General features: G+C 36.1%; 1 pseudogene; it reads left to right on the forward strand.

Annotated features, from left to right (window-relative positions):
• On the forward strand, positions 1–26,929 carry LOC124989247 (non-histone chromosomal protein HMG-17-like; annotated as a pseudogene).
• The last annotated feature ends 708 nt before the right edge of the window (positions 26,930–27,637 follow it).

Raw genomic sequence — 27,637 nt, forward strand, 5'->3', positions numbered from 1 at the left:
ATGCCTAGGAGAAAGTCTGAAGGAGATGTGAGAAGAGACAAAGCCAAGGAGAAGGACTAACCACAGAGGATCCGCAAGGTTTTCTGATGAACCCGCTCCTCTAAAGCCAGAGTCTAAGCCTAAAAGGACCCCTTTCAAAGAAAGGAAGAAGTTACCTAAAGAGGAAAAGGGGAACTCTGACCCTGACAAGGATGCAAATAACCTTGCAGAAAATGGAGATGACAAAACTGACTGGGCACAGAAAGCTGAAGATGCCTCAGATGCCAAAGGAAGTATGTGCATTTTTTATAACTACTTCTGGTGACTGTGCATTTGAAATAGTTTTTTTAAAAAAATATTTTTAGTTGTAGATAGACACGATACCTTTGTTTTGTTTATTTAGTTTTTTTTATGTGGTGCTGAGGATCAAACCCAGTGCCTCACAAGTGCTAGGTTAGCGCTCTACCACTGAGTCACACCCCCAGCCCCTGAAATACTGTTTTTTATCAAGTTTTATAAAATAGCAGAGTTTTGTTTTCCTTTTTTTAAGCTATATTGTTAGCACCCAGAACACTTCATTGTTGTTTTGGGGTTGCGGGGAGCATACATCGCTAGTAGAATATCTTCAAAGCTGGATCCCTGTGAAGAAAACGCCCTTCCCTGGTAATTTTGAGACACCACCCCTTGTTTCCAGAGGAATTCCCTGACATCTGCACACATAGCCACCTTGGCACAATTGCCTTGTGGTGTGGAAAAACTCAAATTCATCTTATGTCCTCCTCTCCCACTCTGCCATCAGACTGCCAGCAGATCTACTACCCTAGACCCAGGGCCCTGTTGAGACTTGACCCCCACCCACACACACACATTTTCATTTCATTTCCTGAAAGTCAGGGTCAACTCAAGGAACGTTGTTAAACAACTTGCTAAACGTGAAATGTCAACTCTCTCTAAACTTTTCCTTTTTAGAGTATCACATGAATATCATATCACATTGGGTTTTATAGTAGTTTTCTGATTTTGATAGTTCAACCCAGAAGAGAGTTTCAAAGTTGTTGTATCGTGTTGAAGATTGTCAGCCCATCTCCTGCCTGAAATAATATGATTGTTTATGAAGCTTATCCTTAATAAAACTGGGTATAGTTTGAAAGAAAATTGAAGATAGAATGATCATGTGATCCATTTCTGCCTATATAACCAAAGGAAAGCAAGCAACAAATTCTCAAAGAGGTATTTGTACAGCTATGTTCATAGCTGCATTTTTCAAAATAACTGAAAGAGGGAAGCAGTTCAAGTGTCCATCAGCAGATGAATGGATAAACAAATCATAGTATATACATACAAGGGGGCATTATTTAGCCTTTAAAAATAAAAGAAAGAAAGTTCTCACCTGTGTTATAACATGGACATTATTTAAATGAAATTAGTCAGCCAAAAAGGACAAATATTGTATGATTCCATTTATATGAGAATCTAGAGCAGTCAAATTTATGGAGACAAAAAGCAGAAAGCAGACTGGAGATTATCTAGCAGAAAGGGCAATGGTGGGGCTGGGGAGATAGCTCAGTCGGTAGAGTGCTTGCCTTGCAAGCACAAGGCCCTGGGTTCGATCCCCAGCACCCAAAAAAAAAAAAAAAAACAGAAAGGGCAATGGTGAGTTGTTGTTTCAGACTTCAAAGAAAAAAAGAGTTCTGAAGACTGGTTGTGTGAATGTACTTAAGACTACTGAACTGTATGCTCAAAAGTGATTAAGATAGTAAATTTTGTGTTATGTATGTTTTACCACAATTCAAAATAAATAAACAAACCAACAACAACAAAAATACTTTGGAGGTAAAAGAGGAGGTAAGCCAATAGAAAATGGATGGGGAGTTGGACAAAATAGATAACAAGAAAAAGCAAGTGGAAATTTTTAAACCTTTATAAAACTGCTTCAAATTGCTTAATAGGGAAGTTTTAAGTGACTAAATTTTGTTGATACAGACAAATGAGTTATGAGTTCCTTTTTTTTGTTTTTATAATCTGAAGGTTTTTTTTGGTTGCCCAGACATATGCTGCAGGTGTTAGAATGAACCTTTGTAGATCTTGATCTCTTCCCCAGCTTTGCCCATTAGGCCATACTGTATAATACTTAGAACCAGAAAATGTACTTTAAGAGCAGCAACCAAGCAACCTAGGGCCCAGAGGCTCCTGTAACAGCTGCTGCACATTCGCAAGGTTCTCTTTGGAAACCACTGGTTCAGGAGCTTAATGAGGTTTGTCCAGCTGTACTTGAATTGGTAATTAGAGCAGCATGATGATGTTGGCTTGCAAACTATTCAAGCAAATTGGAAAATCTGGTAACAGGGTTATATATGTGGTAGTCATCAATGTACTAAGTCACAGCCTCAATGCTAGAATTGTTTCCTAACATGCAACCATCTTTGAACCTCTGCTAGAAACCAAAAGCTATTGCCTATATAAGGCAACAGGAAAGTGGAAAATACAAAACCTGCACAAAATTGTTTTATCTTCTGAACAGACTGATTTTCCACTTAGATTTTGCTTATTTTTATAGAGATGTACCTACCATTTGTTCATAACATTCTAAGAATACTTTTGTAACCTTCTCCAAAGACATAAGTAAGCAGTATATATTAATTTATTTACTTTTCAATTAATTAAATTTTATAAGCAGATGCTAACAGCAATGGCTTGTATTACTGACAGTAATTATAATTATCATAATAAATGTTAGCATTTATGAAGAGTTAAAATGTGGTGACAAAACTGAGAATCATGAGAAGAAAATTTTATTTAAATGATTAAAACTTGAGTCTACTATACTCTGAGTTATTGTTGTAGTATGTTGGGTTTTTTTTTAAGGAAGTGATCCCCATTTTTTAAAAGTTCTTCACCACTTTACTGTCAAGAGAGATTAATATCATTTAGCAGAGTTTAGGGAATTCTGTATAAAGTTTTTATTAAAAAATTTAAAAACTGAGCTTTGGGCACTAATCTTTGAGAGAGATAAATACACATGAGCATGCATAGATAAGAATAGCTCAAATGGAAAGATCTAGAATCATTTTGTGTGATAAATGATTAACAAAATGAGGAATAGTAACTTGGAGAAAATTTGAGAGACAGTATTTTCATATTAAAATATTTGAAGAATTATTAGATAAAAGATAAATTTAGTTTTGGTGGCACTTGCGGGTAGAAATATGACCACTGGATACAAATTAGAGTAGAGAATCATTTTCACCAATACAAAGATAACAGCTCTTTTGGATTGGTAGAAGCGTTCTGTTTTGTTTTCATTTTGTGACAGGGTTTCATTGTGTTGCCCCGACTGTCCTCAAACTCGTAATGCTCCCACCTCAGCCTCCTAAGCAACAGGATTACAGGTCTGTGCCACCATTCCCAGTTTAGATAGAAATATTTAAATCATATATTAAGGTCTGAAAAATGTAATTTTATTTTTCTAAATCTGTCAGATTTTACATCAAGTTCCCAACTACAGGAAAACCAAAAAGTCACTCCAGGGTAAACTAGGTCAATTCAAGATTCCCCTTTCACATTCTTCCAGGTCTGATTCTGAAAGCAATAATTAGACCATAAGCAGGGCTCTCATGAGTCCTGTCTTCTGATATACATGCCTTCTGTGTCACTTTTCATTGAATGTAAACAGAACCTATGATTTTATTTTAACCAACAGGTTATAGTAAAGGTGATAAGAGGTATGTAACCTGAAAATTAAGGGACATCAGAAGAGTAGAGGAGAGGGATGAAGGGAGGGAGTAGGAGAGGGAAAGGGGAAATACTGGGGAATGATATCGACCAAATTAATTATTATATTATTATATTGTGTGTGTGTACAAATATGTAACAACAAATCCCACCATTACATACAACTATAATGCACTAATAAAAAATATGGAAAAAAAAGAGGTATGTGTTTCATGTATTTTATTAGATGTATGTGATTATGTTATGTAAACTTATAGTGCCAGTTTCTGTGTATCTGTCTCTCTCTCTCTGACTTTGAGAAGGCAAGCAACCATGTAGATGAACCCCACATGGAAGTGGACTGTGGGTGGCCTCTATGAGCTGAGGGGAGCTTCTAACCAAAGTCAACAAGCAAATGAGGCCTTAGTTCTACAGCTGGCAAAGAAATGACATCTCCCAACAACCTGAGTGAACATGGAAGTGGGTTCTTCCTCACTCAGACCTGAAATGAGAGCACAGCCTTGGTCCACACTTTGTTTACAAGACCCTAAGCAGAGATGCTCAGCAAAGCCTTGCTAGGATTTCCTACCCACAGACACTATGAGATTAATATATGTGTATGGTTTTAAGTGGCAAACATTTTAAAAATAGGTAACTAATATACCTTGACTTTGGGGGAAAAGGGAGCACCTAAACATGGATCTTCACTTGTAATTCTCTCCCTTGCTTCTTTATTCCTTGAACAAGTGTTTATTGAGTGCCTAGGTATCAAACATACATTAGAGAACAATGTTGATAAAAATCCTCGTTCATCTAAAGTCTTTCATTCTTATCATCTGCTGGCATCCTCTTCAAAGTCAGGCAGTCCTCAAGGGTGGTCAGCTTTCTATACTGTTATCTGTTGAGGTTTTCACACCAAATTCTTCTATCTGGTTCTAGAGATCTCTCAAGTTCCTCATGCAATTAGGGTTTATCTGGATCATTCTCCGTCAGAGAAGATACTTGCTGCTTCCTGAGCTGGTTGGACTGTGAAGACTTTGTAGAATTGCATCGGAACCTTGGACCTTAATCATCTCTGCTTCATCTTTTTCAGATTATGGTGGCCCATACTTTATGGACTGTGAGAAGGGAGCACAATTCAATGTCTACAATGTTTCCATCCAAATTGACCTACCTAAGACTTGGCCAGTCCTCCTGTGAATTAGATGAAGTCTCATCTCTGAGTCAGTGCAGCCCTAGTCAGCATAGCTTAGTGTTTTTGTGGGAAGAAAAAGACTTCCTTTCCCTAGATCAGCACCAGAAACCAGGGTTTAGTTAAGGAGGAGGTGTGAATTAGATTCTACCTCCCATATCTCTCACTTCCTTATCAGATGGACACTTTCTCCCTCCCCCCTCTTTTTTTTTTTGGTACTGGGGGATTGAACCCAGGAGTGCTTTATCACTGAACCACATTCCAAGCCCTTTTTATTTTATTTTTTATTTTGAGACAGATTCTTGCTAAGTGACTGAAGCTGGCCTTGAACTTGTGATCCTCCTGCCTTAACCTCCCGAGTTGCTGGGATTACAGGTGTGCAACACCATACCTGGAAGATAAGTGATTTTTTAAATGTACAAACTGCAAGCCATGTTGACAACTTGTAGTGAGGGCTAGGTGGCTAGAGGTCAGGCTACATCAATACTTTTGTACTCTTAACTCCCATTTCCCCCTCCCTCAACTCAGAAGATCTTCATATTTTCAGAAGATGGAGAGAGAGTATGGAGGAATTAGTTCACTTATTCAGCCAGATCCTTCTTGAATAATTTGAAAATTTGTCTTAGTGTGGTGACAAATGCCTGTAATCACAACTACACAGAAGGTTGAGGCAGGAAAATTACGAATTTGAGGCCAGCCTCAACAACTTAGTGAGACCCTGTGACCCTGTTTCAAAATAAAAAAGAGCTGGGGATATAGCTTAGTTGTAAAGAACCCCTGAGTTAAATCTCCAGTACAGAAAAAAAAAGTGAAAGTTTGAAGTCTTGTTTTACTTAAAGAAACCCTTTTGAAGCTGTGGAAGCTTTAGATTGCATTACTTGTAACCCAGATGGGTGAGTCACAGGGTGAGAGATATAAAGCAGAACTCATCATATGTGGTAAAAACTTTGTATTCCACTATAATTTATTGATGCTAGTATTGCCAAACATTGCTCTAAGTACTTTGCATCATTTAATCCTTACAAAAGTCCTAAAAGATGACCATTGTGCCTGATTTTATAGATGATTAAAGTGAAGCTTGTAAGGTTCATGTCTCCAATATTGCAAACTTAAGGAAGCAGAAAGGGGATTTCTGTAATTACCTAATGCAAACCTTGAAAGTTAATACTTTTAGTTCTAATACATACCTAGCACTGCTAGATATGCTATGGATATATCAACTTTAAACCACTGTGCTACTTTAGAACATATTGGAGTGTTGAAAGTTCTGGATCATGAGAAGCATTTAGGCAAGACTAGAAACAACTTGTTCAAGATAGTTTCTATTAGATAGTAATATGTATCATTCATTTGAATAAACAAGGAAATTAAATCTTGAAATAATCATTTATTCTAGTAACTCAAAGAATCAGAAGCACAATTTTCCCTTATAATTCCCCAAAATGTTTATTAAACTTTGACTACTTTAAGAAACTGCTATAATGCTGACTGCAATAGAAAATAGGGATATGACTACACTTTGGCTAAATACAAAGTCAGTGAAAAAGACACCTTTCTAAAAGAACATTTCAAAGCATTGGTTTAATTTTAGTTGTTTGACCTGCTGCTGGATTATATACAATCTCATAGAAAATTAATCTGAGGATTTGAGAAATGGAGATTTAGAATCAGCAAACTATAATTGAACTGCCTACTGATTGCAACTGGCCCACACTGTCACTCTTTGGGCATTTAACATGACATATTTATTGCAATCTGCAGGGATCATAGGTGACATAAAGTAGCATGACTTCAGATGGGCCATTGGGAGCAATTTCATTTGAAGCTCTTCTCCACCCTCTTATATTCAGGGAGATGACAACTAAAAGTCCTTGCATTTACTACAATTTTTGTGTAATAATTCAGGAATGCACCAGGAGATAATAACAGAGACTTCTGTTCTCTACTTTTATACCACACAGTGAATATACCATTTTTATTAGCATGTGCAGCACTATTGATGTAAGAAATCTATATATACTTTTGAGGATTATAGTAATCACAACATAATGGCAGCGTCTCTCTTTTTCTTTTCCCCATATTCCTGAGTGTGCCTAAGGTAGCATTTAAGATATAACATATAAAATACATTTATGCAATATATAACAACTACCATTAAGTGTAATAAATGTCAGAGACATTGTATTTGCCTTATCTGATCATTTGACTAAAATGTTTCTGTTTTGTGTTCTTCAAATCTGAAAGGTGATGTGTTAAATATTATCTATAATTATTAATATTATCTATATGTTGATGACTTCCAAATGTACATCTTGAGCTAAACCATTCCCCAAATTCTAGACTCATACAGGCAATGCTTAATTCACGTCTCTTTTTCAATTTAACTCATGTCCTCCTCAACAAATCCAGTATCCCCATTATTTCCTTCAAGCTATAAATCTCTGTGCCCCCATAATTCTTCCTTTCCCTACATCTAATCCATTTGCAAGTCATTCACTTTTCAGATATAACCTGAATGTGCTCACATCTCTTCTCCTTTTTTTTTTTAATGGGATTGAACCCAGGGCTGCTTTACCACTGAGTTACATCCCCAGACTTTTTTATTTTTTGTTTCAAGACAGTCTTGCTAAGTTACTGAAGCTAGCCTCAAACTGGCCATCATCCTGCCTCAGCCTCATGAGTTATTAGGATAATTTGCTTCTCTAATAAGTTCTATTCTTAGCTCCACAATTCACTAATATGAGTTAAATTTCTGCCTCTTGTCCAGTGGTGATAAGACCTCTCAAGTTCATCTAGTCTGACTTCCACTTTGTACAAAAGGTGTTAAGTTTTAAGTATTTTTTAGAGTGAAAAATTAACAACTTTTAATTTTTTTATTCTTTGAGAACACCAGTGTAATAGAGGAACTTTATGTAGATTCCCACTGTCATTGACAAAGATTCTGTTCTTGACTAAACTTGAATCAGATTCTTCTGAGCCTTCTTCTTGATCAGTCTCAACCCTGGCCTATAAGAACTGTAACTGAAAGCACAGTTCTTTCACACTTTTCCCCAAACCTCAAGAGACTGAACAAACACTAGAATAGTTTCCATCAGCTCAAGACTGTTCCTAAGATGACAACCCCAGACCTCTTAAAATGCCTGCCTGAGAAAGTTCAATGCTGCCAAAAGAATTTACCAGTTAGTCCAGCCAAAACAGGCCCCTGACCTCCCTTTCCTTGAGCACTTATTTTAGAAAACTTGCAGTTGTGGATTTACTTTCTCTTTGGGATTTATCTTCTACATTCCAGGAATGTCTTTTTCAAGGACCTGGGCGCCATCACATTGAAATATAATCTTCAAGAAGTATAACCCCACCCCCACCCGGTCTCCGTGGGAGAGAAGGAGCCTCACTTTGATAAGTACCAGTACAATGAACACATCCCCACCAACGCCCTTCAGTATTTCCCTTGCAGCACATACAAATGTTTTTAAAAAGACTCCTGCCTTTTATTCTGTGAATTTGAGTTTAGTTCTGTACTCAAGTCTCTCTCCCCACTGTAGTTACTTAAACAAAACCTGTCTTGTCAATTTTGCAGAAGTGTCCAGTGAGTAATTTTATTTTAACATCATGAGCTTGCTAATTTTTATGCATGGCATGTTTGGCTCTATTGTGGTGGGGATGAAGTTTCATAGATTATGTACTACACCTAGCCAGTATTTTAGGCTCCTCAAGATGATGATGTTCCTCAGGATTGGCTCTTCACACTCTCTTTGCTTTGATGGGAGATGGACTCAAAGAAGGTCTTAGAGATAGAACTCTGTCTAAAAAGAGAAAATGATAGTACTTTGTCCTGAAGCAATGCCCAGATGTCTGCATCTCCAAGTCCCTCTTGACAATTTAATTTCAAATCATTTTATTATCCCATGTGGGTCTTGCAATCTCAATGACTGTGGGACCCCCCCAGTTGGCTATGGGGTCTGGGGTTCAGGAGAGATATGAATTTTAAGACAAAGATTTGAAATAATCAACATTATGGTGTAACTTGCATAGTGAAATTACCCAGCAAGAACAGGTTGACTATGAGAAGAGAAGAAGACCAAGGACAAAATCTCCTAGGATATGCCAGTGTTTTTAGAAAGGGTGGAAGATGATACTTTCCAACTTTTTACATATCATAGCACACAGAAAATAGCATTCATATAGCAACCTGTAGGCAACTTGTAAGAGTTATATGTGAGTATAAAAAGTAAGAATATTTTTACAACCAGTCAAGAAATTATGACAGTTAAAATTATACTTAAAGAATCTCTCAGCTCTTCCTTTTTTATTAATAAATGTAATAACAGTTTTCTCATAAAGATAAGAATAGCTTTGAATCCAAATTCTCTCCTGATGAATGAACATGCATTGTTAGGATAGTTATACTGCAGCTACCTTGGATACTACTATCAGCGTAGTTAGAACTACATATTTGAAGATAATATTTAGCCCTCTAATTGAAGCCCCAGTAGGAAGAAACCCCTACCTGGATTCTTTATCACTACCAGCTGTGTCTTAAGCTATGTACTCTCTTCTTTGGGCTACTAAAATTGATGTCCAGCTTGGCCGCTCCTAGAAATAGAGACCTTACTAGAAAGCAATAATTTCTTTATGGTTCTGGAAAGAAGAAAGATACATTTTCAGGTCCACTCTTCTTGGGTGATGCCCATAGGAGTACAGAATAAAAGTGTTTGTAATGACAGCAACCAACAAGGAAGTTCTGTACTTCCAGGATCCATTTGGGTTACTCAGTCAACATCTTTTTGCTTCCTGCCTGTTAGGAAACTCTGAGTTAAATGAAGTCAAGTCCTCAGGAGGGAAACAAGTTAAGGAAGAGAAAAACAAATGGGTGTAGTGTCCCAGAAACCAAGGGAAGGTGTGGCCCAGGAAGCCAAGTGCTGATGATACTCTGAATAGATAAGGACCAAAAGACTGTGACAAGAAGTTATGAGAGATATTGGTGGGAATAGTTTTAGTCAAGTGGTAGAAGCCCAAGCATAAATTGCCAAAGAATATACAGAATGACAATGAGAAGTGAGGACAGCAGAGGTAGACGATTATTTTGTAAACACTGATTTCCCTCAGTATCTCTAAACTTCCTAGTTTATTGTTTTGGCAAACATAGACTGTTGGAAGAATTAAAGAAATTAACATGAAAACTTTTTGACAATTATAAGGAACCAGAAATTTATAAATATATTTATATGTTATTGGGTATGTTTAGTTTTATGAAAGTCTGTGATTCCTCATATACATTCCTTTCCCCACAAAAGCCATTTCTTTTTTAATCTGAACTGAATGAGTGCCAATAATTTTGATCCTCTTTCATGGTTGGTGAAAACACAAGTAAATCACCTGAGATGCCACTATGGAAGGAAAGAGAGGGCTGGGGTTGTAACTCCGTGGTAGAATGCTTGCCTAGAATGGTGTGAGGCCCTGGGTTCTATGCCTAGCCCTGCAAAAAAGAAAAGGAAAGATGTTAACAAGGAGGTGGAGGAAAAGGTACACTCATACATTGCTGGTGGGGCTGCAGATTGTTGCAACCACCCTGGAAAGCAGTATGGAGATTCTTCAGAAAACTTGGAATGGATTTACCACTTGACCTAGCTATCCCACTCCTTGGTTTATATCCAAAGGAATTAAAATCAGCATTCACTACAGTAATGCAGCCACATCAATTTTTTTTATTGTGTAAATTTATTTATTTATCCATTTTAAAATTTTAATTTATTTTTATTGTAAACAAATGGGATACATGTTGTTTCTGTTTGTACATGGAGTAACAGCATACCACTTGCGTAATCATACATTTACATAGGGTAATGATGTTTGATTCATTCTCTTATTTTTTCCTCCCCCCCACCCCCCCACAGTCCCCCCTTCCTCCATTTTTTTCCCTCTTACAGTCCCTCCTTCCTCCATTCTTGCCCTCCTCCCACCCCCCATTATGTGTCATCATTCACTTATCAGCGAGATCATTCGTCCTTTGGTTTTCTGAGATTGGCTTATCTCACTTAGCATGATATTCTCCAATTTCATCCATTTGCCTGCAAATGCCGTAATTTTATTATTCTTTATAGTTGAGTAATATTCCATTGTATATATATACCACGATTTCTTTATCCGTTCATCAATTGAAGGGCATCTAGGTTGGTTCCACAATCTGGCTATGGTGAATTGAGCAGCAATGAACATTGATGTGGCTGTATCTCTGTAGTATGCTGATTTTAAGTCCTTTGGGTATAGGCCAAGGAGTGGGATAGCTGGGTCAAATGGTGGTTCCATTCCAAGTTTTCTAAGGAATCTCCACACTGCTTTCCAGAGTGGCTGCACTAATTTGCAGCCCCACCAGCAATGTATGAATGTACCTTTTTCCCCACATCCTCTCCAACACCTATTGTTGCTTGTATTCTTGATAAACGCCATTCTAATTGGGGTGAGATGGAATCTTAGTGTAGTTTTGATTTGCATTTCTCTTATTACTAAAGATGGTGAACATTTTTTCATGTTTGTTGATTGCTTGTAAATCTTCTTCTGTGAAGTGTCTGTTCATATTCTTAGCTCGTTTGTTGATTGGGTTATTTGTATTCTTCGTGTAGAGTTTTTTGAGTTCTTTATATATTCTGCAAATTAGTGCTCTATCTGAAGGATGAGTGGCAAAGATATTCTCCCACTCTGTAGGCTCTCTCTTCACATTTCTGATAGTTTCCTTTGCTGACAGAAAGCTATTTAGTTTGAATCTATACCAGTTATTGATTCTTGCTTTTCTTTCTTGTGCTATGTGAGTCCTGTTAAGTAAGTCTGATCCTAAGCCAACAAGTTGAAGATTTGGACCTACTTTTTTTCTGTAAGATGCAGGGTCTCTGGTCTGATTTCAAGGTCCTTGATCCATTTTGAGTTGATTTTTGTGCAGGGTGAGAGATAGGGGTTTACTTTCATTCTGTTGCATATGGATTTTCAGTTTTCCCAGCACCATTTGTTGAAGAGGCTATCTTTTCTCCATTGCATCTTTTTGGCACCTTGTCTAGTATGAGAAAATTGTATTTATTTGGGTTTGTGTCCATGTCCTCTATTCTGTACCACCTCTATTGATCCACCTGTCTATTTTTGGTGCCAATACCATGCCATTTTTGTTACTATTGCTTTGTAGTATAGTTGAAGTTCTGATATTGCGATACCCTCTGTTTCATTCTTCCTGCTAAGGATTGCTTTAGCTATTCTGGGTTTCTTACTCTTCCAGATGAATTTCATGATTGCTTGCTCTATTTCTGTAAGGTACGTCATTGGGATTTTAATTGGAATTGCATTGAATCTGTATAGCACTTTTGGTAGTATGGCCATGTTGACAATATTAATTCTGCCTATCCAAGAACATGGGAGATCTTTCTGTCTTCTAAGGTCTTCCTCAATTTCTTTCTTCAATGTTTTGTAGTTTTCATTGTAGAGATCTTTTACCTCTTTGGTTAGATTGATTCCCAAGTATTTTATTTTATTTTTTTTTTTGAGGCTTTTGCAAATGGAGTTGTTTTCCTCATTTCCCTTTCAGCTGTTTCGTCACTTGCGTATAAAAATGCATGTTGATTTTATAGCCTGCTATTTTGCTGAATTTATTGATGAGGTCTAGAAGTTTTCTGGAGGAGGTTTTTGGATCTTTTAAATATAGAATCATGTCATCAGCAAATAGTGACTGCTTAAGTTCCTCTTTTCCTATTCGTATCCCTTTAATTTCTTTAGTCTAATTGCTCTGGCTAGAGTTTTGAGGACAATGTTGAATAGAAGTGCCGAAAGAGGACATCCATGTCTTTTTCCCGTTTTTAAAGGGAATGGTTTCAGTTTTCCTCAATTAAGAATGATGTTGGCCATGGACTTAGCATAAATAGCCTTTACAATGTTCAGGTATGTTCCTACTATCCCTCCACATCAATTTTTATAGCAGTTCCATTTACAATAGCTGAACTATGAAACCAACCTAGATGCCCTTTAAGAGATGAATAAAACAGATGAATAAATGTGGTAAATATACACAATGGATTATTACTCAGTCTTAAAGAAGAATGAAATTATGGCATTTGCAGGTAAATGAATGGAGCTGGAGAATATCATGCTAAGTGAATAAGCCAATCCCAAAGAACCAAAGGCTGAATGTTTTCTTTGATATGCAGATGCTAATTCACAATAAGGAGTGGTGGGGCTAGGAAAGAATAGAGGTACTTTGGATTAGACAGAGGAGAGTGAATGGAGGGGAGGGGGCATGGGAGTTGAAAGGATAATAGAATGAATTGGACATTATGATCCTATTTGCATGTGTGATTACATGACTGGTGTAATCCTACATCATGTATAACCAGAAGAATAAGAAGTTAAATTCTATTTAGGTATGATGTATCAAAATATATTCTATTGTCATGTATAACTAATTAGAACAAATTTTAAAAAAAGAAGACTACCCTAAAGAGCTGTTGCTCATAAACTATTGCATTTACTCTCTGAGAAGAAAGTATTTTTTTTATTAATAGTGACTTAACTTGCAAAATGTAGAGAAGCTGAAAGATGTAATGATTTGTTCCCTGATGTTTGCAGAGAATATGAATTCTACGGAGACCTGGAAGTGTAGATTTGAGCTGCATGTAGCCCTTGACTGGACCTGAGAATCATAATGGAAATAGATTGCTAGAAGGAATCACCAATGGACCTAGCAGGGATGTTTTGTGTTCAGTTGGAGGGGGATCATATTCTAGAAGATAGTGTTCCTAGACCAAAAAACTTAACTTCCTCTTCTGTCATGTTTGCAGTTGTTAAACTGAGTAATAGGTATGGGTGGTGCTAAAATGGTATCAATATAGCAATATAATTGCAAATCCATACACTTAAATATTGGAATTGGATTTACCTTTGAAATACAACTATTGCCCAGGTTATTATATGATTACTTATGTAGACCATTTAGCTGTTGATTTACTTAAGAAAACATCACTTGGGTTGTGGCTCAGTGATCAAGCATATGCCTAACATGAGCAAGGTCCAGTTTTCAATTCCCCATGCCAAAACAGAAAAATTTCAAAACTATTTCAAAAATAATCTAAGACTTGCACTGTCTTCAATTACCATTTTAATTTTCTGAAAGCTGGTGTCAAAGTAAAAAGTAAACCAAAGTTAAATAGGCAAGAAAAATTCATACAAGGCAATTACAATAGGGAGAGAATAAGACAGAGGAAGTAGGATTTTTTAAAAGTCTGAGATGACCTAGAAAAGTACTGGAAGACATTAGGGGGAAGTCATACACCAGCTGTTTGCTAATTGGCTTTATCCAAAGAAAAACATCAACTTCTCATATCTTTATGACAAGAGGTTGTTTTGCAAGATGCCCATGAATTTAGGTTCCTACTCTCCCACAGGAACTGGGAAACAGAGCTGCTACTTTCTTTGATGATTGTATTTCAAAGAGATGGCTACCACTCTTGAGGAAGATATTACTGAGTTGTAAAACCTGTAAAAAGCTTTTTAAAAGAGTTCATATATCTCAAAGAGAAAGAATTTACAAGTTTTATAAAGAAAATACTTTCAGAAAATGGAGGCCAGTGGCCTAGAGGAAAGAGGAAGATCCTGTAAATAGTTCACAACTCTCCAGGAGGAGAATTTTTTTTTTCCCCTTGGTTAGCAGGGATTGAACTCAGGGGCACTTGACCACTGTGTCACTTCCCCAGCCCTATTTTGTATTTTATTTAGAGACAGGGTCTCAATGAGTTGCTTAGTGCCTCCCTTTTGCTGAGGCTGGCTTTGAACTTGTAGTCCTTCTGCGTCAGCCTTCCTAGCTGCTGTGATTACAGGTGTGAGCATGAGGGGAATCTTAAAACCATGTTGGTCAATGGTCACATGCTAAATTATCATATAATATTGAATTAATTCTTATTGTAAGTACTGCCAGGCCAGTGGCCATGCCTGTAATCCCAGCAGTTTGAGAGACTGAGGCAGGAGGATTGCACATTCAAAGTCAGCCTTAGAAACTTCATGACGCCCTAAACAACTTAGGGAGACCCTGCCTCAAAATAAAACACAAAAGGACTGGGAATGTAGCTCAGTGATTAAGTGCCCCTGGGATAAATCCCCAGAACAAAAAAAAAAAAAAAGAAAGAAAGTAAGAAAAAGCCATCTCTTCTACTTGCTGCAAACCTCCAATTAGCATTATCCAATAGAACATCCTGCAATGATGGAAATGTTCTATAATCTGCACTGTTTAATACAACAGCCACAAGCTACAGGTAACTATTGAGCACTTGAAATGTGGTAATCATGACTGTGGAACTGAATTTTTAATGTTAACTGATCAAAATTGAAATAGCCACATGTGGGTGGTAGCTGCCATATTGAACAAGATAGCTTCCAACTTTAAATCATCATCATTTTATCTAGAGAAAACTTTCTGCTACAATGTCGTTTCTAAGATCTGAATCATTTTTCAGAGAGAAACTATCACTGGAACTTATAGACGCTATACTGACTTTGGAGGGCAGAGATGAGAAATAAGCAAAATACTATACATGAAAGTACCCAGGAAAATGCCTAATACAAAATAGGTTCTCTGCAATACTAGTTTCTTTCTCAGACTCCTTCAGAAAGCCCATAATAAACTGTGCAGAGTCATGAAAGTCTAGAATGTAACAAACAATAGGGGCTTGGTGGTGTGGGTGTAAATATCACTCATTGTTACAAGACACAGATGCTCTGGCTGCTTTGTGGTCTACAGGAAGTTACTTAATTTTGGAAACAATCACTCTCTTTGTGTTGTCTCAAACAAAAATGCCAATTTTTAAAATCAGAAATCATAAGCATTTGGGTTACCCTTAAGACATTTAATAATAATGTACTATTGCTTATTATAGTTGCAATAGTACATTGCATCGCATAGTATAGTTGCACTAGTATATTACTTTTCTTTGGAAAAGTTAAAACAAACAAAATCCTTTGTAAAGACTAAAAAGAACATACTCTAAAGATTCTTCTGATGTAGATAAAATGGAAAAGAACCAAAGTAACGCCATTTTGCTCAGACCTGACTCCATCGTATGCTTGCTTATAATGTTTTCCTTTCAGCCTCCTGAAGCTGTATCTATGTTGACGGTACAGTAGGATCTTCCCTCGTCCCTATGACCCCAATGTATAACAAAATGACTCTGAAATGTGTAATCAAAACAATTCTCTCATGTAATCAGAGTAACTGTCTCTACAGGGTCTTTCTGACCTACATGTGCCTCAATCGTTCTTGTGGTTTTTGCATTTATAAACTCTGTACTTCCAAAGTTCAGGTGCTGGGAGTTCTTTGAGGCATTAGCCTGCTCCCAGCCACTGCTTGCCTGGCATGCTCATTAAAGAACCCTTTTTTTCCTTCCAGTTTGGCTCAATATGCCTGGTGGTTTCTAATTCTCATGCGCTCTGTAACATAAAAGCATGATTTTATAAATTACATGTTTTAAAAAGAAATGATTTCTTCTGGCAGTGAATTATATATTTAAGAAAATGGGATACTCAGGGGAGGGGATAGCATATTTAATGGAGGAAAGGAACAATTTTGGCAAATGTGTTACAGAAGAATATGAGGATCTTGGTACACTACAATTAGCTTTCATTTAAAATGAAGCTGCTATAACTCCAGCCTTCAGGAAGTCCACATTTTTGAACTGTGGGCTCTAGCTAGTTTTTCCTACATCTGATGTGACTTTCTCCCACACCCCACACTCTCTTTTGTGGTACTGAGGATTGAACCCAAGGATGCTCTAACACTGAGCTATATCCCCAACGCCGCCTCCCTGTTTTTGAGACAGGGTCTTGCTAAATTGTTGAGGCTGTCCTCAAACATGTGATCCTCTTGCCTCAACCTTTTGAGTCACTGGGATTATAGGCATGTGCTACCATACCTAGCTTAATGTGACTTTTCCTCTATTGTTAATTTCTATCATGTATTTTCATTTTTTTACTGGTTTCATCTCAATTTTTTCTTGGGAATTGTACAAAGGTACGTTGCCTCAAGAGATCAAAAATTTTCATAATTTGACCAGTTTATATGAAAGATCATTTGGAATGAATTATTCTTTCTGATTCAGGAGGTTTGGGGTGTTACATTCAACCAAAAGCAGAATACTGAAACTTTGCACCTTAGATTCCACCACATTGACATTTAAGAATAAACACATTTTAGTAGGTCATTTCATCATTGCTCTGAATAGGAAGGTATTCTATACTAACCTTTATTCTGAATCTTGTGCCAAACAAATATGGCTCACCACTTGGTAGAAATGTTTACTTTGTTTAAGGGAAATTGATTTAACCTGTGCAATTCATAATACTCAAGTTATGAAACTAGCCTAGGTATCTGTCAACAGGTGAATGGATTAAAAAAAGTGTAATAATTGGTGTTTAATTCAGCCAGAAAGAAGAATGAAACTGTCATTTGCAGGCAAGTGGTTGGAACTGGAGATCATCATATTAAGTAAAACAAGTCAGACCCACAAAGTCAAGGGTTAAATTTTTCTGAATAGGTGGAATCAAGAGAGAAAAAAGAGGTGGGGGAGAAAGAATCTCATGAAAACAGAAAGAAAACCAGTAGGGGAAAAGAAGGTGAAGTGGACATGGGGAGGGAGGTGGGAAGGGCAAGGGAAAATACTGGAAAATGAAATTGACAATATTATGTTATGTGCATGTACGAATATGTCACAGTGAATCTCACTATTAGGTATGACTATTGTATACCAATAAATTTTTTTAAAAATAAATAAATAGAACTATTCAGGTTTATAGAATGTAGAAATGATAAGGTTATGATTTGCCATTAAAATTTAAGACCATTAAAGCAAATTCTAATAATCCTTTTAAGATATTCAATTTATAATATTCTTTTTCCCCCTAGTACTGGGGATTGAACCCAGGACCTCTCACATGCCAAGCAAGTGCTCCTCCATTGAATGATACCCCCAGTCCACTCTTCATTTTTAAAACAATTAAGAAACATGTTAATTTTATGTGCACAGCTACCAAACTTAGCATAGACTTTTAAGAGTATTAAATAGAAATGTCTTTATTTATAAATATTAACAAGCTAAACCAAAAAAATTCACAAAATTGGGAAGTTGAAACATGCTTATTCTTTTGGAAAAATTGTCACAAAATCCCTAGAAGACATGGTTTGTTGTTTTACTTCTAAATTATAAAATAATTTCCTGTAATATTTTTCTCTACAAGTTCAGATGTAATGACTCAAAGTTGATTAATGAAATGTTCTATTGTATAGTGATACCTTTAAAAAACTTAAGTATTCAATTAAAAAAATGATTCTAAATATATTCAAGGTATAAGATAATAAGCAGCTCAAATATAACATCGTTTCATTTTCAAGTGATTTGTAGCGGCTAATCCTATAAGCCCTAATACTGTAGTAGGTAGACTAATTCTTTCTAAGAATGATCCCTGGGACATTGCCAGTATCGCTTCTGTTTTCATTGTTTGACTCCTTTTCCAAGTTTATTATGTAAGCTTTGCTTAGATACGTACCCTGAGACATGAAATCAGTGTACAATTTTCTTACTTTGTTAAAAATTTTCCAATTTATAATTTCAAAGGTTTCCTTTTTGTATTTTACTTGTGGACTAGGGGCACTATTGCATTTGAAACAATATTTTTCTGGGTTCACTTTCCATACCATCCATCTAGGATTAAGGGATAATCTAGCAATTGTGTAAGTTTACATTCTCCAGTTTCAAGCAACACTTTGAAGGAAGGTGTCCTTTCTTATTTGTTATTTCCAAAACAGAATCTGTTCCTGTCATGTATGGGCTGCTTCTCTCATGGAATAGCAGAGTCTTAGAGTTGAATCTAGTCCAACAACATCCCACTCAATTCTAGAATCCATTATTTAGCCTATCTTAACCTCCCTATGGGTGATCATCTAAACTTGGCTTAAAGTCCACCAGTGATGGGAAAATTCATCTTCATAAAAACTCCACTCCATTTATGGTATAGTAGAAATCCCACTGGCCTTGGAAATAGAGAAGATGACTTAAAATTCCAATTCCAGCAACATGAGTGAGAGCAATTTTTTACCTTCTCTGAGTCTTGTCTTCTTCTTCTTGTCTGGCATATAAGTGTTCAAAAAATAACTGATGACAAACTGTATGAAGATAAAACTAGTTAACGTAAAACGTTCTCAATGTTTAATAGTCCCCTCTGTCCCTACAGACAGAAAATTCTTTTTCTGTTAAGCCCAAATCTGACTTACTATGCATTATTTCATTCAATATTTATAGGAGAACTGTTCAAGGTACTATATATAATTGGAAACAAGATGGAAGGGAACATACTCTCAGGGAGATTATATTCTAGGGAGAAGAAACAGTCCATTAGACAATAAATGGATGAAATTTGTGGTAAAAAGAAAAGTAAATATATAATAATATGTTGTATAGAAAATTAAAACAGGGTTATGAACTAGTGTCAGGATGCTTTAGGCATGATGTTGCTGAGGTTGTCAGGTAGGTTGAAATTCAAAAGACAGTCCTATCTCTTGGTCCTTTATGATCTCTAGAGCCGTTGACGAAAAACCCAGTCAAATTGTTTAAGTCAGTTAGTAAGTATGTCTTTAGTATTTTCTTTTTCAAGCTGAATATCACCGTTCCTCCACTGTTCCTTCTTTCTTTTTTTAATTTTTGGTACTGGGGATTGAACCAAGGAGTGCACTGCCACTGAAATATATCCCTAGTTCTTTTTACTTTTTTTAAATTTTGAGATAGAGTTTCTGTAAATTGCTGAGGCTGGTCTTGAACTTGCAATCTTCCTGCCTTAGCTTCCCAAGTCCCTGGGATAACGTGTGTGCCACCACTCCTGGCTCCAATGATTTCTTACATATCATGATTTCAACAAAAAATTTCAGTTGAGAAAAATCCTATTTGATCAATGCTGTCTTTAAAGTTTTTTCTTTGAATCCAGATGTAGTTCCAATACTGTGGGATATGATGGGAGCATCTTTTCCTTTTGTTTACTAATGGTTTCTAAGCTCAATTGGAGAATATAACTCTATACTGACCAAGTTGTCATCAACTAAGAGTATCCAGTCTTTTCCACAGGAACTCCTATTTGGATACTTGCAGTTTTGCTTCTGAATTAGAATCTTATATTTACTTGTGTTACCTTTTATCTTGTTAATTTCAATCAGTCTGTGGAAAGATTTTTTAATTTAATTCTTCTCCATACTCACTATTCATCGATCTTCATGTCATTCATAATTTTAATAATAAGTTGCTTGGATTATGAAATGAGCATTTCAGCAAATACAAAAATATTTCAGAACCTTAATATATTATTCAGGAAATAGGTCTGAAGGTATAGTTTATTGGTAATTCTCTTCCCTAGCATGCTGCAGGCGTCAGGTTTGATTTTCAGTACTGTAACAAACAAACAAAAAACAACCACAACTCCAAAAATGTCTGCAATCCCAGTGACCTGGGAGGCTGAAGTGGGAGGACTGCAAGTTCAAGGTCAACCTTGGTAACTTAACAAAACCCCATCTCAGAATAAAATTAAAAAGGACTGGGGATGTAGCTCATTGATAGAGTGCTTGCCTAGCATGCCCAAGACACTGGGTTCAATCTTCAGCATCATTTATTTACTTCAGAAAAAGTAAATAAATACATAAATAAATCCAACTCTACCTGGGGAATAGTAACATGTTAATATTTGTATTAATATATTATGGTAGTAACACAAAGAATTTAGACCTTTGATTCTGTCATCACATTTATTATATTCTCAAAAAACTAGATTATTAGAATATCTTTTTCTACTTCACAGTATAAAAGTATTTTTTTTCTCAAGAACTCACTGAAGTAATGATTAACTATTTGAGTTAGCCAAGTATAAGAACAAAATGTTCTTTTCTGAATAGTTTATGCTTAAAAAACTAAAGCATTTAGAATGAAAACTTTGAATCTTGGCATAAAACAAATACTCAGAGGACCAAGAACACATTTCTGAATGTGGGATAGCATTTGCCTTTGAGAGAATTTTAGAACAAGTCCTTATTCAGAGGAAAAAAAGTAACATGATATAATTATCTTGATACAATAAACACATAGAATATATTGACCTTGAGAAGTACACTTCAATTTCAATTTTTATCTATCCTTAATCTGTATCTATTTTCTAAAACTTGTCAGCAAAAAAGGAAAAAATAGTGCTCACCATCTTCACAAGGGTTTTTTTCTCCCCATTTCCCAGCTCCCTGATGCTGACCTGGAGGCAAGAGCTGAATTCGACTACGGCAGGTATAGGCTTAGATCAGGAAAGAAGGAGAGGTCTGAGATGAATGAATTTTGGTGTTAAAACACTGACTGGTTTTCTTTTGAGAGAATGGATATGATCTTGATCAAGACATTTCTTAGATTGGATTAGATTTCGTATCAATGACATTCACTGATTTTGATTGAGACCTAAGAGATTCAATCAGTGTGCACCTTACTGTTGAAGGTGGAAGTTAGAGAATGTCCTGGGTCACGCAGTCTTTTTGTAGTGAACCTAAATCTCCAAATGCAGGTCAATGAACATTAATTGAATTCCTAGTATTCTCTAAGAACTAGAGATTAAAAGACTCATGGAAAGTAGATCTTGCTTTTAAGTAACTTATAATCAAGTAGGAAAGAGATGCAACCTGGAAGACAATTCAATAAAAATATGCCCATTGTATAATGTAATCAGAGAGGTAGAACCCCTAACTCAGTCCAGGGAGATTTCTAAAGGAAGTTGTATCCTCCAAACCCAGTCAATAAAAATTTGAAGCAGTGTGCTTATCTCTGCCCCTCCCCAGCATTGAGCACTATTATAGGTCTAACCCATATTAGGTACTTAATAAATATTTACTGGATTGAACAGAGTGTACTTTGCTCATGCTAAAAGGTTTTATGCAATATCAGAAGGGGTGATTTAAGGTGAACTGTATATTTCCATTAAAGCTTCAAAGATTTCAAGAATATTGGGCTTATTTTCTCTACAACACTCATCACAGTTGGTATTATACACATTACTATGTTTATTTTTTGCTACTTCCCTTGCCCAGGAATGTGAGGATGGGATTTATATTTCCATTGCCTAGAACTGTGGTTGGCATCTAGTAGAAACTCAACAAATATTTGTTGAATAAATGTGGAACCCAACACTAGTTAAATTGATGAAATGAGCCATTTAAAGGCAAATTCAGTACAATTTTCCTTATTTATTGTTATTGTTATTATTTTGCTACATGAAGCAAATTCATGAAGTTAGTTCATGAAACTCTATATGAGAATTCAGTGCCTAAATTCTTGCTGCCTAGGTCAATGGTTCTTGCTTTATTGAGAACCTCATGAAAGTTTTAACTCTCCATATAGAAAAAAGCACATATACATCAAGTTTTGGCAACAAATATACAAAAATATCTGGTTAAGAACACTTGACCTCGTGGAGAAGGGGAATCATTTGAGAAGAATTTTGAGTAGGGCTTCTTTGGTGAGTTTTATTTTTTCAGTTTTGAAAAAAATGTTAATGTCCATCTTTAAGTGCCCTTTGTCTTAACTTATGCACAAAATGAGAACTACTGAATGACAAATATACAAAAAACTGTATTCTATGATATTATCTAGCTTAATACTGAAATATTTTGAAAAAAAATTTGTTTGATTTTTTTTCTCTCCTGAGTCCCCTTAATCTCATTTAGCCAAAAAAAAAAAAAAAAAAAAAAAAAAAAAAAAAAGTTTCAGGAAAGCTCAGATAAATCATTAACAAATGAAAACTAGGCAATTATTTTAAGCTTATATTTTATTTCCAAAAATAGTTTAAATTTCAGAGTACAAAAACAACCAGCCTTTGCAAATGAATACACTTCCCTATCCAAGGCAGCCCTGGCTATGACCTTGACTGTAACCTTGTGAGAGTCTCTGAGCCAGGGTACCCAACAAAGATGCCTCAGGATTCCTGATCCACAAAAACTGAAAGAAAATTATTGTTATTGGGCCAGTAGTTCAGAAGTAAGTATGCATGAGGTCCTGGGTTCAATCCCTAATACCACCAAATATCTATCAATCAATAAACAAATTATTTAAAAAAGGACAAAAAAAGAAAAAAAGCCATTATTTTAGGTCACTAAAGTTTGTGTTAATTTTTTAAGCATTAGTAGATAACTATTACATTAAGATTTAATTTTTTACACATTAGTAGATAACTATTACATCAAGACCTACTTTATCTACAGCTGGGAAAACTCTGACCCTTTAAGTGTCACTACAATAGCCTTTAGGGTTGATATCAGTTAAGCAGTAGTATTTCCTAGTCAGAGTAGTATATTTCCCCAAAACCACACTTACCAAGATTTAGTTGCCTCAATTTAAAAAAAAAAAAAAATTGTAATCTCTTGTTTCTCCAACAATTCTTTTTTCTGCCTAAGGTTTTCTTTGTAGTATTCCACTTTATTTGATTTTAATGAATTGGATGGGAGAAATATTAGCAATTTCTTATTAAAACTGACAGTTAAATTTCACTAAATGACTATGAGAAAAAATGGTGATATCTGGGAGAAAAAACCTTACAATTATAAAAATAATTTTGCATTTGGATTCACTACAATTATTAATAGTTTTAAAATAATTGGCATGTAGAATATTTGTTTATACATTTCTCTGTGTGTGTGTGTGTGTGTTTAGTAGATTATGAATAAAGAAAGATAAGGGATGAAGAGAGAGTGTATGGGGATTCTTCAACATCATTTTGTACAGTTCTGGCTCACCTCAAAAACTCAATTCTTGCCTTGCCTGTTTTCCACCACACTAAGGTCACGGTGGGGATATAATGATCTCAGGTCTCTCCACAGCTCAATTAAACTGCAAGATAGAGCAACTTCCCAACTTCCATAGTGAAAGGAGAAGGAAATGTACCGGGGAGACTGCTTTTCTGTACCTCCTAGCCACAGATGACAAATTGCCTGTGGGGTAGGATGACAGGGGTGGGATAAGCCCAGGGCAAGTGTTTAGCTGTCTACTTGAATTTATTTGCATATAGTTCCAGCAAGGGATGCTTGTCTCCAAATCAGAATATAAACAGCCTGAAAAGTAAACAATCGCATATAGAGGATCCAATATCAATATAAGCTCCAGTCCACTTTGGAAGTCTTGAACGATTAAATAGATTTCTGTGAAAAACTAGTACCCAAAACCTGGTTATTTTCAAATCCCCAAAGAAACTTAATAACTTTCTTACCAAATCTATGTCTTTTTCCCATTCTTGCCCAAAGATTTCCCAAATTCCCTTTAGAAATTGAACCATGTCTTCCAGAGAATAGTTTAGTGCTGCTGCTTTCACTATGACAGAATTTATTTTAAGACTCCAAACTTTTACTCTGGCCTACGTGCCTTCTGTCAAGTCTCCATCGATCATGAATGAGTCCCTTGTAAAACTCTCCTGAGTACAACCTTTCATGCACATATTCTCCCTCGCCCATGCACCAACCAGAAGGTCTGGAACTCTGCCATTATGTTAGGAGCTTCTGCTTAGAACTGGATTTAAAATGCCAAGTTTCTGGTGACAATGCAGATTGACAGTTGGTGCTTAATGCTGGTTTACTTGTATTTCTGGCAGGTCAGTGGAGGCTAATCGCTAGATAGAGCTCATGGGATTTGAACAAACAAAGCTCATGTGTTCTGAGTTAACTTCCAAAACAAAGAATATTCCGTCTCTTAAGATAATTTGAATTAAATAAAACAACTTAGTAGGGTTAACTTTTTTCTGTGTAAAGTGTTTTTGATTTATTATTTTATAATGTCTATTCAAAATGAGAAGACAAATTTCAATTTTAAAGCAACAATTAGTTACTCACTCCAAGGAGAAATCTAAATAGTTTTTTGAACCATTATTTTTGTGTCTGAAAACTATACTTGAAAATAAATCAAATTTAATGTGCATTTTCTCTCATATATTTTCAAAATAGGTAGATACTGTGAAGTGAAAAGCCACATAATGTATTATTTAAAGATTACTGTTAACATCATGATGTAATTGAAAATAATTTATTAGCTAAATTATATGATAATCTGTTATTTAGGTGAGTGTGGGTTAAATGGGAAATTTAATCTATACTGTTATGAAAAAGGTTAAAATTTATGCAAAGTTTTTTTTAACTTCAGATTTTGATCCTTAAATCATTTTTTGTTTATTTTTAATCTGGTTATTTCAAAGTAAGAAGAGCAGGGTGGATCTGCACAGGTGTTTGGCAGAGTAAGGTATTATGAAACGTATCCTCCCCATCTCAGAGTTGCATTAATTGGTTGAGTTTCATGCCCACTGGCAAGCAGTCAGAGGTTTTAAAGTATCCATACTGCAGAAGGCTATTGAACTATAATCCTGAGTCATGATCTCAAATTATCTTTGGAACAAAAGAGAAAAAATTATAATCTCTAAAATTTGAGAGAAAATAAATTTTTTTTTAGATGAGGCTTTTACTATATTGCCCAGGCTGGTCTTGAACTTCTTGTTTTAAGTGATCCTGTTACTCAGTCTCCTGAGTATAGCTGGGACCACAGGTGTGCACCAGCATGCCCAGTTTTAGAGTACTATTTTGATTATGTCCTCTCCCTGGGTATGTTCCAAATTTTTAAAAGTATTATTTTCCTGAATACTTTATACAAAACTACAAAATGAACCACACTATGAACAGTCTTGAAGCATATTTTTTTCAAGTAAAATTCACTACTCATTAATTATTCAGGGTCTAGTCTTATTTTTAATACAATTTTTTTTGGTACTAGAGATTGAACCCAGGGTCACTTAACCACTAAGCCACATCCCCAGTCTTTTTTCATATATTTTATCTAGAGACAGGGTTTTGCTAATTTGCTTAGGGCCTCACTAAATTACTGAGGCTGACTCTGAACTCACGGTCCTCCTGCCTCAGCCTCCTGAGCTGCTGGGATTACAGGTGTGCACCACAATGCCCCAACTACATAGTTTCAACAGGTTCAAATGTCCTTTGTTTTAAATATGTAATTCTTCTACTGTTCCTCATTGGCATTCTATGCAATTAGTCTGCTTTAGTAATCTCCTAGTTAAGATAGTTAAGATACATTATAGAATGGTGTATCATGGATAATTCAATCTTCTGGTGGAACATTAACATATTTTTCTAGAAATTTGCTAATTTCAAATTATGAAAGGAAAATATATCTCATTAAGCCAAAATGAAAACAACAGATAACTCTTTATACTAAGAATTATCAGCAGTTCTAACATTGACACACTGAAGATCTAAGGGTTTAAACCTGAATCTAAACTGAATTATAATATACATACTCTTTTTTTGTACTAGGGATTGAACCCAAGGGTGCTTTACAACTGAGCTACAGCCTCAGTTCTTTTAACTTTTTACTGGAGACAGGGTCTCACTAAGTTGTGTGGGGCCTTGCTAAATTGCCTAGGCTGGCTTTGAATTTGTAATCTTCCTGTCTCAGCATGCTGAGTTGCTAGGATTACAGGCATGCACCACCTCTCCCAGCTGACACACATACCCTTTACAATGCTTTTTCTGGACTAAGTTCTTCTAGACTTGTTTACTTATGCACATTTTATATTGGTGTCAGTAATTTGTCTCTGTCAAGAGTGCACCCGCCACATACTTCAGATGAGCTAGTGATATAAAAGTGACGGGAGTAAACAATTAAATAGATCTCTTCACATTTCTGGGTTTCAGATTGTGTTTTCCCAATGGCTGCAATAGATTCCCCATAACTCAAGCTCTTCTTCCAATGGGGCTTTGATACTCCTTCCATTGATACAGGATTTTGTGACAGTTTGGATCAAGAGAGTATGGGAGAAGTGACAATGTGTGACTTCCAAGGCTATAGTGGTCATCTAAAGGAACAAGGACTTTCTACCCTGCTCCCTGGAATATTTGCACCAGAAGCCCGCAGGTGCCACATACTTTGTCCTGAGGTTGCCATGCTAGGAGGAACTCAAACTAGCACATAATGAAAGACTACATATGGAAAGATCCTGAGAGTATATGAAGAGAGATAGAAACCAGAAAGTGAAGCACACACACACTGAGAATGAGAGAGAGAGAGAGAGAGAGAGAGAGAGAGAGAGAGAGAGAGAGAGAGAGAAGAGAGAGAACGAGAGAGAGGGAGAAAGGGTGGGGGGAGGTGTGGAGAGAGAGAGGTGTGTATGTGGTGACTGTACGACCTTCAGCTACTCTAGCTAGTCACCTCTTTTCTCAATCCCAGACACTATTTATTTATTTATTTATTTTTGAGAAAGTATCTGTCTAGTTCCCCAAGTTGGCCTTGAATTCCTGGACTCAAGCCATCCTCCTGCCTCAGTTGCCTGAGCAGCTGGGATTATAGATGTGTGCCAATAACTCTTCAACAGCAACTACATGAGAAAACCTGGGCCAGAACTAAGCAGCCAAGTTCTCCTCAAATTTAGAATGTACAGAAACTGGGAGAGAGAATATATTGTTTTAAGCTACTAATTTTGAGGTAATATATTTCATACCAATAAAAATGCAATTGGAAGCCCCATGAGTTTTTCCAAATTTTGGGGTGACATAATTTCCTTGCTTTTTACAGAATCTGAATAACTCTAACACTCCTCAAGGTATAGAAGAGATTTGGACTGGTATAGGTACAATGGACAATGAGAATGGCAAGCTTTAGTATGCAACAAAGATAGCTGGTC

Source organism: Sciurus carolinensis, chromosome 7 (assembly GCF_902686445.1).
Source record: "Sciurus carolinensis chromosome 7, mSciCar1.2, whole genome shotgun sequence".
NCBI classification, from domain to species: Eukaryota; Metazoa; Chordata; class Mammalia; order Rodentia; family Sciuridae; genus Sciurus; species Sciurus carolinensis.